Raw genomic sequence first — 15,071 nt, 5'->3', positions numbered from 1 at the left:
TTTTTAGATTTAAAAGTTTTAAAAATAAGTTTAAAAAAGCATATTCAAACTATATTTGTAAAGTTACAAGTTCAAACAGTGCAATATGGCATAGAGTGAAAAGTGAGTTTTTTTCCTACCTTTGTTCCCAATTTTCCTCCCCAGTGTCAGTCACTTTAATGCATCCTGTCAGAGCCAAGATATGAATATACAAAGACAAGGATATATATCCTCTCTCTTTCTCTTCCTGTGAAAAGACATACATAACATGTAACTGGTAGAATACACTTCATATGATTCAGCATCTAGCATTTTTTCTCTTAACCTAACTTCCAGATCATTCCACATCAATACATACAGAGCATTCTCCTTCTTTTAAATGGTTGCATAGAATGGTTCCATTCTTAGAATGTATCATTAGCTTTCAAAATTAGAAGGTGATTACTGGTTTCAGTAGAGCTGAAAAAGCAGAGACTGCAGATTGGGAGGTCAGAAAGTAAAAGAAAGGAGGACAAAGGAAAAAGAAATTAAAGATGGATATGCAGGAACAGCTTATATCCTTAGCAGTAAGAGTAACAAGAGACAGGGAGGTTGAAAATACACAAAAGAAGCGATAAGTAATGGAGCAAGCCTCTAAGTGGATTGGAAGGGATTAACCTTGAGAGGCCAGAACACTTCCAAGGAGAAAGAGGGCGAAGGAAAGGAAGGCTGGGGCTGCAGGTAGGCTTTGTGATAGCGGCTGCTGGGAGTTAAGGAAATTCATCCCTGGGGGTCTCATTTTCCTCAGAAATGTAGGAGGCAAAGTTTATTTTTTAAAATTTTTACCAAAGAGGGTGGGTGGGTAGAGTTCAATAAGAAGTTAGGAGAGTGTACGGGTTGGGAAGAACAGGGGATAGGGATAGAAGAAATTCTGAATAGCAATGTGTTAAGGACAATTTGGGGCTTAACAAGATTGCCTGGCCACATGGTAGTCCTGACTGAAGTTGGACACCCTTGGTCTGCAGTGGTACCAATCCTCAGGGTTATGTTTTTTCCAGCACTGGTGCAAGAGTGTACAAGGTTGGTTGAACTGTTGCAGACTAACGGTTTTGCAGGTGATGGAGGATCAAGGAGGCAATCGAGTTGAGGATGTTGGTGAACTTAATAGACCATTTATGCACAGGAGCTTCAGACCCTGACTGCACATCTTTCGCTGATGGTCTGAATACAGGTTTGCAGGTCCAGCGATGGCACACTGCCCAGCAGTAGAGTTTGCTCCCACTGTGTGTCATGAGTGGCGGCTCGGGAAAATCTTCACGAGGGGACTTAGGGGGCGCGAGCTGAGTCGTGGTGGGGCTGTGACTGCAACAAGCAGACAGCCGTGAAACTGTGTGCTGAGCAAACAAACTGGCGTTACTCAGACTGTATACGGGAGAGCTCAGTGGGGATCACAGGAGAGGCCAGCTCATTCCCTCCTACAACACTCCACCCTTCAGGGTTGCAATGAAGTAGTAAAAAGTGCGGATTCTAGCGCCAATCCCCGCCGCCTGGCGATGACGTCATTCTCGGGGGAGGAAGTGACTACCATTAGGGTACAGTCCATAGAAGCAGCCTGAAGACATTTTAGCCTTTTCACTGTCAAGAGTAGCGAACTTACCCTTCGGACTACAGCAGTCCGAGGTAGCAGCAAAATGACTGCAGCTCCCAACCACTCTCCTCACCGTTACCATGGAACCGCTCCGGTAGTTAGGCCCTCGCGACGCCACGTTACGTCATTGCCCAAGTGCATCTCAGGAGTCGTGGCTCTGCCTGGTCCTAAGGGAAAGGCAGTACCTCGGGAACGTTGCCCGCGGTGTCTAACGCCCCTTTAGTAATTTTGATCCCTACCAGACGCCGTTGGCATCTAACCCCACCTACGTCGGGAGTGATCTCCGGCCTTCACACTCGCTCGCCGCCCAGCCCCTGCCCAGAAGCCCCGCCCCCCGTGAATCAGCTGATCTCACGGGCCCGCGGGACTGCCAGGCTCGCGCCGGATGCAGACCGGAGTGTTGCAGGGGGAGCGGCAGGTGAGCGAGCGCGGGTCCTGGGTTGGCCCGTGGCTTCGGAGGGCTGATCGGCCTGGGCCTCCAGCGTGCGGGAGGCCGGGGTCCGGGAGAAAGGCGGAGGCGCAGGCCGAGGCCCGGGAGCGCGCTGCGGAGACCCACGGAGACGGCGCCCGCGTCTTCCCAAGTCAGCGTCCGACCAACAGACCTGCCTGTCGAGGAGCACCCAACGGCTCCAGGTTCTCCCAGTCGCCCCGGTTCCTCCTCCCCAGACCGGGCGCCACTGCAGAGATCTCAGGGTCGTGAAATTCCTTCGCGCCCCCCTTCCCGCCTCCCCCCACGCTGCCTTCCACCCATTCATTCAGGAGGATTTATTGAATGCCCACTCTAGGCGCCGACCAGATAAAGCGGGTTCCCTGGCGGCGAACCTTGGTGAGTGTCCCAGGTGGGTTTGTTCCTAGATGCAGATCGCGGTGGAGAGTGAACCGAGGGTTTTGCTGGCTTGAAAAGGCGGTTGTGGAAAAAGAAAATGACTTTGATATTAAGCATTAGTAGTTTAGCCTTAGTCCTTTGTCGTGTCAAGTTATCCAGCAGAGGTTGGTTAAGTTCTTTTGAGAAGTGAAGATAGGAACAGAATAACATAGGGGCTGTCGTAAGGAAATGGTCCTGGCGGTGGGGTTGGTCCTCTGTGTAATAGGACTACTTTGGAGACAGACAAGTGTAGGTTCGCCGAAGTGTTGTACTGCTTAGGTCTTTGTTGATGAGGGAAGAGGAAAAGCACACGGGCTGAAGTGGCTTATCCAAGTAGAGTATTCTCTTTTTGGTTTAGAATGGAAAAGGAAATCACTGTTGAACACAAACGCAGATCCTTAGTCTGTTGCCCTTTGGATTTGTTGGTGGCTGTAAATGTTCTTTAAAAGGCTGTAAAGAATAAATTTAAGAATTTAAGGAGTGAAAAATTTGCTTTTGCAGTAGGTTACAGTATTTTAATGTTGATAATACAAGCATAGTGGTGAAGTGCTTTAGACCTGAGCATAACTGGAGTCACATACACTTACATCTTTGAGTTTGGGCAAGTTATGTATCTGCCTCCATTTCCTTATCTCTGAATCGGGTATAAAAGTACCTTTCTCATAATGGTACCTTTACATGTAATGGTTCATGTATCATATTTTTTTTTTTACAGTGCTTGGCACTGTATGTAGATATTCAATACATATTAGCCATTTTTATAAGTCATTTCCTTTTCCACTACATCATGATCCACTGACTCACTGTTTTCTAAATGATGTGAAAGAGAACTGAATATTTTTTTAGAAAAGAACTATAGTTTACTTTTTAAAATCAAGGGATAGTTTCCAGATAGTTTTATGATATAGGGGTATATTTAGAGAAAATATGATTTCATGTTGGTCTGTAGTAACTTTGGTGTTCCATTAGAACCTTTTAATGTGGAAAATGCTGATGGAATCTATACCTAGTTTAAATTTATTACTTAGTTTCCAAACTATGACTAGTATTGGCAGACTTAAGATTCATAGCTATAGCAAGAAATGTTAAAAGCTGTTTCACAATATTAAAATTTGAAAAGATGATGCAGAACATAAAGAACCAAACATGTAATTTGGGGGGGAGGGATTTGAGTGGCATTATGTGAGCCCCTTATTTTTTAAGTTGATTTATACAATGTGAACTGGAATCCCTTTTCTCCAAATTTCAGCCTTTCAGAATTTAGGTTGTCATTGACTTACTTTGGGCATTTTGACTGTCAAAGAAGCAAAAGGTATGGTAACAACCTCACTGAGAACTGATTTTAGTTTTCATATGATTAGATGGGAAGAGTAGTATCAATCTTACACATTTTCATGAAAAACATGGGTTAAATGCAGTATTGCTGGGTCCATTCTAAAGGTATTTCCAAAGAATATGACTGACTTGTAAAAACCTTTTATAATTCTTTATTAATATGAGACTAGGTAAGGTATGAGTTGAAAAACTAGGAAGGAAGGTAGAGAGTGGTGATTTTTGAGCTGGTGTAAAAGAAGGCTTGCTTTGATGTAGTGTGAGGTTGAGCCCTTTTCTCCGACACTCAGAGGAATGCTGTGAGGATTTTAATAACCTTGTGGAATTAAACCTACCGCATACTCTAACTGTATTAGGGATATAGATATTTCTGGTAGAGTTTTTTTTAAACTTTTTTTTTCTTTTAACTTTTCATTAATGACCAATTAATTCAGTCATCAGTTATAAGAAAGTAGATTTCTTAAGGATATCAGTCCTTAAGAAATGCGCGGTAACCACAAATAAAAGAGCAACCAATTATGACATGGTCCTTTTTAGCATTACGTTTATTTTCCTATCCCCATTTCCCGTTCGTCTATAGATGTAATGGTGCTGTCTTTACATTCTGTCTTGATGTTTGCCAGCATCACACAAGTGACAAAAGAGCTGAACAATTGGTGAAGTAGGTGAATTAATTGATCCACGTGAATAGAGCAGAAATATTCAAGTCAGAGATGTATTGAGTACTTTTGGGGGCTCTTGTAGACTTACTCTTTTATTGTACAGTTCATAGAGTTTGGTTTTGAAGAAAAATGTATTTTCTCAACTCCTATGAAAAATAGACTGGGTCAGTGGGATCTGGGTGAATTTACTTTCATTCTAAGGGTTCTTTTCTTCCGCAACCTAAATTTTTGTTGAGCCGAATTCTTAACTAAAATTGGGGCAATTGCCCAAGCAAACATCTAACAAAGCTGATTATAGCAGCTCTTAAAATAGTGATAAAGTAGAACAATCCAGCTGTACTTTAGTAAGGAAATGGATAAACTATGGTTTATTCATGCAATGGAATACTATCCCTTGGTAAAAATGAATAAACTAGATCTTTGTTTATAACATGGATACATTTCAAGTACATAATATTGAGTAAAAAAAGCAAGTTGCCAAAGGATATATGATTACTGTATTATGCATTTATGGAGAGTTTTGAAACAATATAGCATATTACTGTTTATTGATATGTATGTATCTAGTGAGAGTACATAAAAGTATAAGAATGTACATGGAAATAAGACACATTAACTTTAGGAATAGTGGGTAACTCTGGAGAAGGAAGGTTTGGGTAGAGCTCCTTCAAATCTATGTATAACTTTTTCTTCTATTTTAAAGGGAGCTTAAGCAAATATGAAAATATGTTAATATTTGTTAAAACTCAATGATGGGTACATGGATTTGTACATTATTACTATTAATTTTTTTACAGATTTGTGAATGGTTAAGATAGTTTGTGAAACTAGCACCTTAGAATTTTTATATATAATCGGGGCTCTCTCCCGATATGCTTTCTTTTTTTACTTTGTAGCTTCTCTCCCCGCAGTGAAAAGAATGTGCCAGTGCAGCTCCACTATGTAAAGCTTTTCTAAAGAGAGGAGACAGACTTTTCATTTGACTTGTGCTCCTGGGAAGATGCTTGCCTTAGGATATGAGGAATGATCCTTCTTGAAAGGCTGCAGGGGAATTTAAATTCTAGAGACTCTTGAGAAGTGCAGGCATGTACTGATCATGAACTCTCAAAGTATAGGGGAGTGCATTGTATCATAAAGCCCTGCAAGGAATTTGACAGAGTGACTCACATACAAAATTACTGCAGAGGGACTTCCCTGGTGGTCCAGCGTTAAGACTCCGCACTCCCAATGCAGGGGGCCCGGGTTCGATCTCTGGTCAGAAAACTAGATCCCGCACGCCGCAACTAAGACCCAGCGCAGCCAAATAAATAAATAAATATTTAAATATTTAAAAAAACCCAAAATTACTGCAGATATCATGTAGTCATTAACACTTTTTAAAAGTTTTCATTGGTTAAATTTTATTACAGTGTAGTAAACCTGAGTTTTATACTGTGAATGCAAGTGTCCTAGTTATTGCTCAAACAAAATAATGCTCTTTCTACAGGTATTGATAAGTAAACATGACGACAATGCGTTAAATGGTTGAATAACAAATAGTGAATTTAATAGCTGATCTCTAATATGACTCACACATTTAAAAACCATATTTTCATTCCTAATCAAGAATACCTGTTATTAGCACTTTCAAAATAATCTAAGTGAAGCTTATATCTCCAGAGCAGTATATTTTGACATGTGTACTCCCTGTTCGGTTATGTGGCCCCTTGTTGACCTTAAGCACTGGATATTATTGATTGGTAAAATAAGCCAACATACTTTGAACTGTATTTCTGTAATATTGCCTTTTTAAAAAAAGTGGCCATTTTAGTAAAAGAATAGTAGCAAAATATTAAAGGAATAATTTATATCAGAAATTATATGCTATCAAGTAATAATAGGCATAAATGGTTGCAGTACCTGGGAATTTGAAATTCAGTTGCTGGTATTATAATATTTATCAGAATGTTTCATGGGAATTTAGTATTTACAGAAAATGCATTTTAAAGAGATAGGCAGTGGGTGCAAAAAGGAGCTAAATGGGTATTTGCTGGGTGTTTATTTTACCATGTTTATCCCCCTCTCCCATGAGTAATATCCATTTTAGAAGATTCTCAACAATCAGAAGAGTGTCGTTTTAGTAGGTTTCAAGGTGAAATTAGCAGGCCATAAAAAAAATAAAAATAAGTAAAAAGAGAAAGAGACTATGAAGCCTTAGTGTCCCTGATTGCCCAGAAACAGTCTCCTTGTACTAAGGAGAAAGGGACTGTTCTTTTCTAGGTTGTCTAACATCTGTGAAGTGACATGAAATAAAAGTATCTTCCTTGTTAGGAAGTACCATTAGCAAATTATGTATGAGAGTTTCTATTATGAGAAGACACTTTCCTTTCATGTCAGACATTGACTTTTATAACAGGCATGGAAACCTTCTAATCATTTGGAAGTCCGTGGACTGGAACTTAAGATCGAGGGTTGTCTTCCACTGAGAACTCACTTATGCGCAGCCAGCTTATACCTAGTGGTTACCATGGGTACAAGAATGTACCGATGAATAAGTCATGGTTTCTGACCTCCAGGAGTTTATAATATATTTTGAATCAATGACTTAAGTGCATTATCCCATTAGTAACAACATTATAAATAATAAGTACTCTCTAGGCCAGCCTACTGACTTTATTTAATGCATTAATTTACTGAACTCCTGAACTCTGGGTCAGGATTTAAGGGGTTGGTCAGCTCCCATAGTGGTATTAGGCAGTGCCTCCGGTGCAGTATTTCAGTCTGAGAGGGATGGATTTGAAGTGGCCTCCACCTTTGAAGGTGGTTTGTTTGTCAAGCCTTAGGTGCAAGGTGAGTGTTCCTCACCCTTCGGTGGTGGTGGGTAAAGGCTAGAGTGGCAGGATATCCAGGAAGTAGCAGTTGTTGGTGTACAGATTAGTTGTTAATCAGGTGTTTGAGTCAAAAGTTGCCTTAATCCATGTGTAAACATAGACTGAGCCTCTTAAAGCAAATATTTATTAAGCATTTACCATGTATAAAATTCCATAGGGTCTTCAATGATTGTTTACTGCATTCACAGTATAAACTCTGGTTTACTACATTGTTTATTTATTTATTTATTTATTTTTGGCTGTGTTCAGTCTTCGTTTCTGTGTGAGGGCTTTCTCTAGTTGCGGCGAGCGGGGGCCACTCTTCATCGCGGTGCGCAGGCCTCTCACTGTCGCGGCCTCTCTTGTTGCGGAGCACAGGCTCCAGACGCGCAGGCTCAGTAGTTGTGGCTCACGGGCCTAGTTGCTCCGCGGCATGTGGGATCTTCCCAGACCAGGGCTCGAACCCACGTGCCCTGCATTGGCAGGCAGATTCTCAACCACTGCGCCACCAGGGAAGCCCCTGGTTTACTACATTGTAATAAAACACAAGTAACTCAAACTTTAAAGAGAAAGTGTAAATGACTGCATGAAATCTGTAGTAATTTTATGTCAGATTCACTCTATGTCCAAATTCTTTTCAAGGCATTATGATAGAGTTTGCTCCTTTATTATTATTTTTATTGTCTTCCTATCTTAATGTCTTGTCATTCTAAACAGTAATATCATTACTCTTGTAACTATAATTATTGCTATTATTTCACTATTTTAATCCATACACTTATTTTAAATCAATAAATGAGACAGGAGACTAAGACTAGAAGGGCCCAGCTTTGCTAGTGTTAAGTTAGCTTTCTTATGCCTTGAGGGCACTGTCTACTTAGAGCCATCATTCTAGTCAGAAAGATAGAACATACTCGTATATAAACTCCTTAAGGGTAGGAACTTGTTGGCTTATATAGGCCTAGTCTGTCTACAGGTATTTATTGAGTACTTGTTGTATGTCAGGACTATATTAAGCAGCTGGGATATAATAGAGCATAAGATGTTTTTGGCTTCCGTGGAAGTTTTATATTAGTTCCACACCTGGAGTATAGTAGGTAAGAAAACTACATGTGGTTTTAGTTGTTGAAATTTAATTAAAGTTAATATACTAACTTTTACTAAATTATTAAGGCAAAAGGACTTTGTCCAGAGAATAAAGTTTACTAGATGTGAAAACATAGAATCCTACATGATTTGATTTTCTTTTTGCATTTGGGATAATAGTCCATTAACACATTTCTGTTCCATATTTTAAAATTTTTATTTATATTCTGCCTTGTTCCTAAAAGGCAGTTTACAGAAATGTGTAAATGTGGCAAAATAAAGAGACAGAATGAATGGAACCAGGTGTGAGATTAGAAAACATAGCACACATACTGTGAAGTCCTAGTTACTTACAGGTGCTATCATGTGGGACTCTTATCCTCCCACCACAAAATCTATAATCCTGCCTGTATCTGTACCTGTTGTTTTGTTTCTTTTTAAAATGTAGACCCTTCCTCTTGTGAAAGACCAGTCCCACTGCATGCGTGTTCCGGACGCTATCCTCTTCCACTTTTGTCCAGGATTTTGGTTCTGCCCTCTGTCCTTGTCTCTCTTGCATCTAGGATCAATGTCATTGTCCTACAGACATGTTCAGCTATCTGTCATCTTCCCCCATCCCCCAAAATTACACCCTTGATCTTCATGTTTCTCTCCAGCTACTTCTCCATTTCTGTTTGCCATTTCAATATTTTTTAAAAGAATTATTTACACCAACTTTATTTTCATGTCCTCACCTGCCATTTATAGTCAGCCTGCTGCAATCTGGTTTTCAGTCCCCAGCTGAGACCCCAGCCGTGTTGACCAGTCATTCCTGCTGGAAACACTCTCTGCTTTGCTTTGTGTGCCCACATCAGACTCTTGTTTGTTCTACCTCTCAGGCCACTTCTCACCTCAGTCTTTGCTTGTTGCTCATCCTATCCAAGTAACTTAACAGCTTGATTCTGTGCCTCCCTTTTCTCTTAATACACACTCCAGTGATACTATCCATTGCCTTGATTTCAGATATTATCCATATGCCTTCCCAAGTTTATATCAATAGTTGAGACCTTTCTTCTGAACTCCATATTCACATATTCAGCTGCTCACTTGATATGTATTCTTGGATTTCTCACAGGCATCTTGAACTTATAAAAAAAATCTTGTCTTACGAGAATCTTACCTTCCACTTCAGAATCCTACCCTCTCACTCTTCCTCATTTCAGTAAATGGTACCACTACACAGTTGTTCAAGGGAGAAATTAGAGGTCATTTTCGATACCTCCTTCTCCTTTACCCCCCACTTATGTCTAATACATCACTAAGTCCTAGTTGTTCTAGGACACAGCACCTCTCTCATTATTTACATCTTTCCACCAAATTGGTAGTCTTGTAAGAAATTAAAGAGCCCAGGCTTCCTTCCTCCACTAAGATGAGCCAAGTGAGTATTTGCAGGGAGGATATTTCTTACAGAATTCATTTGGGCACTCTGTGTGAGTATGTTCACTATAAAATGGACTTAAAACTTTTAAAACAAGTGATGTAAATCACTGCCATTAAAAAGTTGAGGACCCCTACCGAAAATGATAGTTGTTTTAGAATACAGGTTCCCAGTCCCTTACTTGAAACCCTTGGGGCAAGGCACGTTTTGGAATTCAGAGTTTTTCTGATCTTTGGAATAAGGTGCATAAACCATATATTATATAACACTTCTCGTGGGACCTTTGGTACCACCCTACAATCATATTAATATTTCTATGACAAAATATATGAAGATGTACACTAAAGGGGTAAAAACTAAATAGCATCACATTAGTTCATGTTGGTTTTGCTCTTGGATGAGTTCAGGTCAGATTAGATTTTGCCACCAAAAGACTTAAATGAAAAAACTTCTGGTTTTCAGAGTTTTTTGGAGTTTAGATTTCTGGTTACGGTATCATGGACCCATAGTAGTAGCTTTTCTTTCTAGCAATAATTAGAACATCTAGACCAGATTTTTTTTTTTAGGGCACTCCCAGATCATGGAATTAAAACCATATTCTCCGCATGTACAAGATAGCTTATTTCTCTGTTAAATGTAGCAGGAGGGTGTGTATCCACCGGGATCTAAAAGTGGAATCAACTCATTAAGAACCAAGCTTTTTGTTTTAAAGGGTCATCTGAGAGTTTAATTACATTTCACTGTGAAGGAGATAATTTGAAGCGTAGAGTGGTATACTTTAAAATAAATGCATCTTTGCTCTGTGGCTCATAGTACTTAATAGTTGGAGGGGATGCTACAGTCTAGTTTGCTCCTTTTACGGATGCCATTGATCTCTGGAAAGGCCATGTGCAGTAAAAGAGGACCCCACATTTTCTGACTCTGTAAATATCACACAGCTTCTGTATCAGAGCTAGTTAATGTAATAAAGGCTATGAGGGAAAGTTACTATAACAGAAGAAAAGAAGCAGAGTACAGGGATCCTGACCCCCAAAGCTCATCTGGGGAGAAATATCCCCAGAGGAAGCCCCATGATTAGGCAATTTTATAACAGTTAAAACTGTTAACAGTGAAAGAACATAAGCAAGTTTAAATGCTTTTTGAATGGTTGAGGCAAGTCTTATAGATTTCTTAGAGAGGGGTTTATAAAAATACTAGGGAAACAAATTTTTTGGTTTACTTTTTCTGTTTGGATACATAATTGAGGAAGAATGTTAGATTAACTGGATTCGGTAAATGCTGCATATTTTAAGTATGTGAGGTAAAACTTTATAATATAAGCTTCCCACATTTAGGTGCAATATTCCTTTTTAGTTATGTTTCCTTAGCAGTCATTTCCTTTTTTCTCATTGCCGTATCTGAATTTCAGGCACACGTGTCTTCTTAGGAGAAGTCAAGTATATTAAACACCATTAAAACAAAATTCGACCTATAAATATCGATAAAGAAAGATGTGTGTGAAATAGCGTACTAGCTTTCTGTTGCTGCTTGTAGCATTGCTGCAAACTCAGTGCCTAAAATAACACGAATTTATTATCTTAGAGTTCTTTAGGTTAAAAGTCGGACACAGTCTCGCTGGGTTAAAGTCAAGGTGTCAGCAGGGCTGCGTTTTTTTCTGGAGGCTCTAGGAGAGAATTTGTTTCCTTGCCTCTTCCAGCTTCTAGAGGCCACCTACATTCTTTGGCTTATGGCTGCCCCCTCCCATCTTCAAAGCCAGCAATTTAGGAGCTCTCTGACACGGCTTGTTATCATCACCTCTCTTTCTCGAGCTCTCCTCTGCCTCTCTCTTCCACTTTATTTATTTATTTATTTTATACAGCAGGTTGTTATTACTCGTCAGTTTTATACACATCAGTGTATACATGTCAATCCCGGTCTCCCAATTCATCACACCACCACCACCACCCCCCTGACACTTCCCCCCTTGGAGTCCATACGTTTGTTTCTCTACATCTGTGTCTCTATTTCTGCCCTGCAAACCAGTTCATCTGTACCATTTTTCTAGGTTCCACATATGTGCGTTAATATACGATATTTGTTTTTCTCTTTCTGACTTAACTTCACTCTGTATGACAGTCTCTAGATCCATCCACGTCTCAACAAATGACCCAATTTTGTTCCTTTTTATGGCGGAGTAATATTCCACTGTATATATGTACCACATCTTCTTTATCCATTCATCTGTGGATGGGCATTTAGGTTGCTTCCATGTCCTGGCTATTGTAAATAGTGCTGCAATGAACATTGGGGTGCATGTGCCTTTTTGAATTATGGTTTTCTCTGGGTATATGCCCAGTAGTGGGATTGCTGGGTTGTATGGTAATTCTACTTTTAGTTTTCTAAGGAACCTCCATACTGTTCTCCATACTGGCTATATCAATTTACATTCCCACCAACAGTGCAAGAGGGTTCCCTTTTCTCCACACCCCCTCCAGCATTTGTTGTTTGTAGATTTTCTGATGATGCCCATTCTAACTGGTGTGAGGTGATACCTCATTGTAGTTTTGATTTGCATTTCTCTAATAATTAGTGATGTCGAGCAGCTTTTCATGTGCTTCTTGGCCATCTGTATGTCTTCTTTGGAGAAATGTCTATTTAGGTCTTCTGCCCATTTTTGGATTGGGTTGTTTGTTTCTTTAATATTGAGCTGCATGAGCTGTTTTTATATTTTGGAGATTAATCCTTTGTCCGTTGATTCATTTGCAAATATTTTCTCCCATTCTGAGGGTTGTCTTTTCGTCTTGTGTATGGTTTCCTTTGCTGTGCAAAAGCTTTGAAGTTTCATTAGGTCCCATTTGTTTATTTTTGTTTTTCTTTCCATTATTCTAAGAGGTGCATCAAAAAAGATCTTGCTATGATTTATGTCAAAGAGTGTTCTGCCTACGTTTTCCTCTAAGAGTTTTATAGTGTCCGGTCTTACATTTAGGTCTCGAATCCATTTTGAGTTTATTTTTGTGTATGGTATTAGGGAGTGTTCTAATTTCATTCTTTTACATGTAGCTGTCCAGTTTTCTCAGCACCACTTATTGAAGAGACTGTCTTTTCTCCATTGTATATCCTTGCCTCCTTTGTCATAGATTAGTTGACCATAGGTGCGTGGGTTTATCTCTGGGCTTTCTATCTTGTTCCATTGATCTATGTTTCTGTTTTTGTGCCAGTACCATATTGTCTTGATTACTGTAGCTTTGTAGTATAGTCTGAAGTCAGGGAGTCTGATTCCTCCAGCTCCTTTTTTTTTCCCTCAAGACTGCTTTTGCTATTCGGGGTCTTTTGTGTCTCCATACAAATTTTGAGATGATTTGTTCTAGTTCTGTAAAAAATGCCATTGGTAATTTGATAGGGATTGCATTGAATTTGTAGATTGCTTTGGGTAGTATAGTCATTTTCACAATATTGATTCTTCCAGTCCAAGAACATGGTATATCTCTCCATCTGTTGGTATCATCTTTAATTTCCTTCATTAATGTCTTATAGTTTTCTGCATACAGGTCTTTTGTCTCCCTAGGTAGGTTTATACCTAGGTATTTTATTCTTTTTGTTGCAATGGTAAATAGGAGTGTTTCCATAATTTCTCTTTCAGATTTTTCATCATTAGTGTATAGGAATGCAAGAGATTTCTGTGCATTAATTTTGTATCCTGCAGCTTTACCACAGTCATTGATTAGCTCTAGTAGTTTTCTGGTGGCATCTTTAGGATTCTCTATGTATAGTATCATGTCATCTGCAAACAGTGACACTTTTACTTCTTCTTTTCCAATTTTTATTCCTTTAATTTCTTTTTCTTCTCTGATTGCCGTGGCTAGAACTTCCAAAACTATGTTGAATAATAGTGGTGAGAGTGGACATCCTTGTCTTGTTCCTGATCTTAGAGGAAATGCTTTCAGTTTTTCACCATTGAGAATGATGTTTGCTGTGGGTTTGTTGTATATGGCCTCTATTATGTTGAGGTAGGTTCCCTCTATGCCCACTTTCTGGAGAGTTTTTATTATAAATGGGTGTTGAATTTTGTCCAAAGCTTTTTCTGCTGCTATTGAGATGATCACATGGTTTTTCTTCTTGATTGATTTGTGTGTATTGAAGAATCCTTGCATCCCTGGGATAAATCCCATTTGATCGTCGTGTATGATCCTTTTAATGTGTTGTTGGATTCTGTTTGCTAGTATTTTGTTGAGGATTTTCGCATCTATATTCATCAGTGATATTGGTCTATAATTTTCTTTTTTTGTAGTATCTTTGTCTGGTTTTGGTATCGGGGTGATGGTGGCCTCGTACAATGAGTTTGGGAGTGTTCCTTCCTCTGCAACTTTTTGGAAGGGTTTGAGAAGGATGGGTGTTAGCTCTTCTCTAAATGTTTGATAGAATTCACCTGTGAAGCCATCTGGTCCTGGACTTTTGTTTGTTGGAAGATTTTTAATCACAGTTTCAATTTCATTACTTGTGATTGTTCTGTTCATATTTTCTATTTCTTCCTGGTTCAGTCTTGGAAGGTTATACCTTTCTAAGAATTTGTCTATTTTTTCCAGGTTGTCCATTTTTTTGGCATAGGGTTGCTTGTAGTAGTCTCTTAGGATGCTTTGTATTTCTGCGGTGTCTGTTGTAACTTTTCCTTTTTCATTTCTCATTTTATTGATTTGAGTCCTCTCCTTCTTTTTCTTGATGAGTCTGGTCAGTGGTTTATCAATTTTGTTTATCTTCTCAAAGAACCAGCTTTTAGTTTTATTGATCTTTGCTATTGTTTTCTTTGTTTCTATTTCATTTATTTCTGCTCTGATCTTTATGATTTCTTTCCTTCTGCTAACTTTGGGTTTTGTTTGTTCTTCTTTCTCTAGTTCCTTCAGGTGTAAGTTTAGATTGTTTATTTGAGATTTTTCTTGTTTCTTGAGGTAGGCTTTTATAGCTGTAAACTTTCCTCTTAGAACTGCTTTTGCTGCATCCCATAGGTTTTGGATCGTCATGTTTTCATTGTCATTTGTCTCTAGGTAATTTTTTATTTCCTCTTTGATTTTTTCAGTGACTTCTTGGTTATTTAGTAACGTATTGTTTAGCCTCCATGTGTTTGTTTTTTACGTTCTTTTCCCTGTAATTGATTTCTAATTTCATAGCATTGTGGTCAGAAAAGATGCTTGATATGATTTCAATTTTCTTAAATTTACTGAGGCTTGATTTGTGACCCAAGATGTGATCTCTCCTGGAGAATGTTCCGTTCCATGTGCAC

General features: G+C 39.1%; 2 protein-coding genes across 12 annotated transcripts in view; one reads left to right on the top strand and one right to left on the bottom strand.

Moving 5' to 3' along the window:
- CDK15 (cyclin dependent kinase 15) overlaps positions 1-1,791 on the bottom strand; it is a gene marked incomplete at its 3' end in the record, with an annotated part of 81,810 nt that extends 80,019 nt beyond the window's left edge. Inside the window, exons 1-2 of the mRNA XM_082396776.1 lie at positions 1,616-1,791; positions 120-226 (exon numbers count right to left, since the gene is read on the bottom strand). The remainder of the gene's footprint in view (positions 1-119; positions 227-1,615) is intronic.
- Positions 1,792-1,938: 147 nt separating this feature from the next.
- Positions 1,939-15,071, top strand: part of ALS2 (alsin Rho guanine nucleotide exchange factor ALS2) — an 88,907-nt gene continuing 75,774 nt past the window's right edge. For 5 of the 11 annotated variants that reach the window (XR_014246121.1, XR_014246122.1, XR_014246123.1 and 2 more), the window contains exon 1: positions 2,005-2,432. The gene's annotated coding sequence lies outside the window, so the exon portion shown is untranslated. Of the gene's footprint in view, positions 2,433-15,071 lie in introns of all 11 variants that reach the window. The other 6 variants (XM_082397292.1, XM_082397286.1, XM_082397291.1 and 3 more) reach the window with 5 other exon arrangements.

Source organism: Balaenoptera borealis (genome assembly GCF_965194805.1).
Source record: "Balaenoptera borealis genome assembly, chromosome: 6".
Taxonomy (NCBI): domain Eukaryota; kingdom Metazoa; phylum Chordata; class Mammalia; order Artiodactyla; family Balaenopteridae; genus Balaenoptera; species Balaenoptera borealis.
The sequence above is the reverse complement of the archived record's forward strand: the minus strand, read 5'-3'. Positions and strand labels throughout refer to the sequence as shown.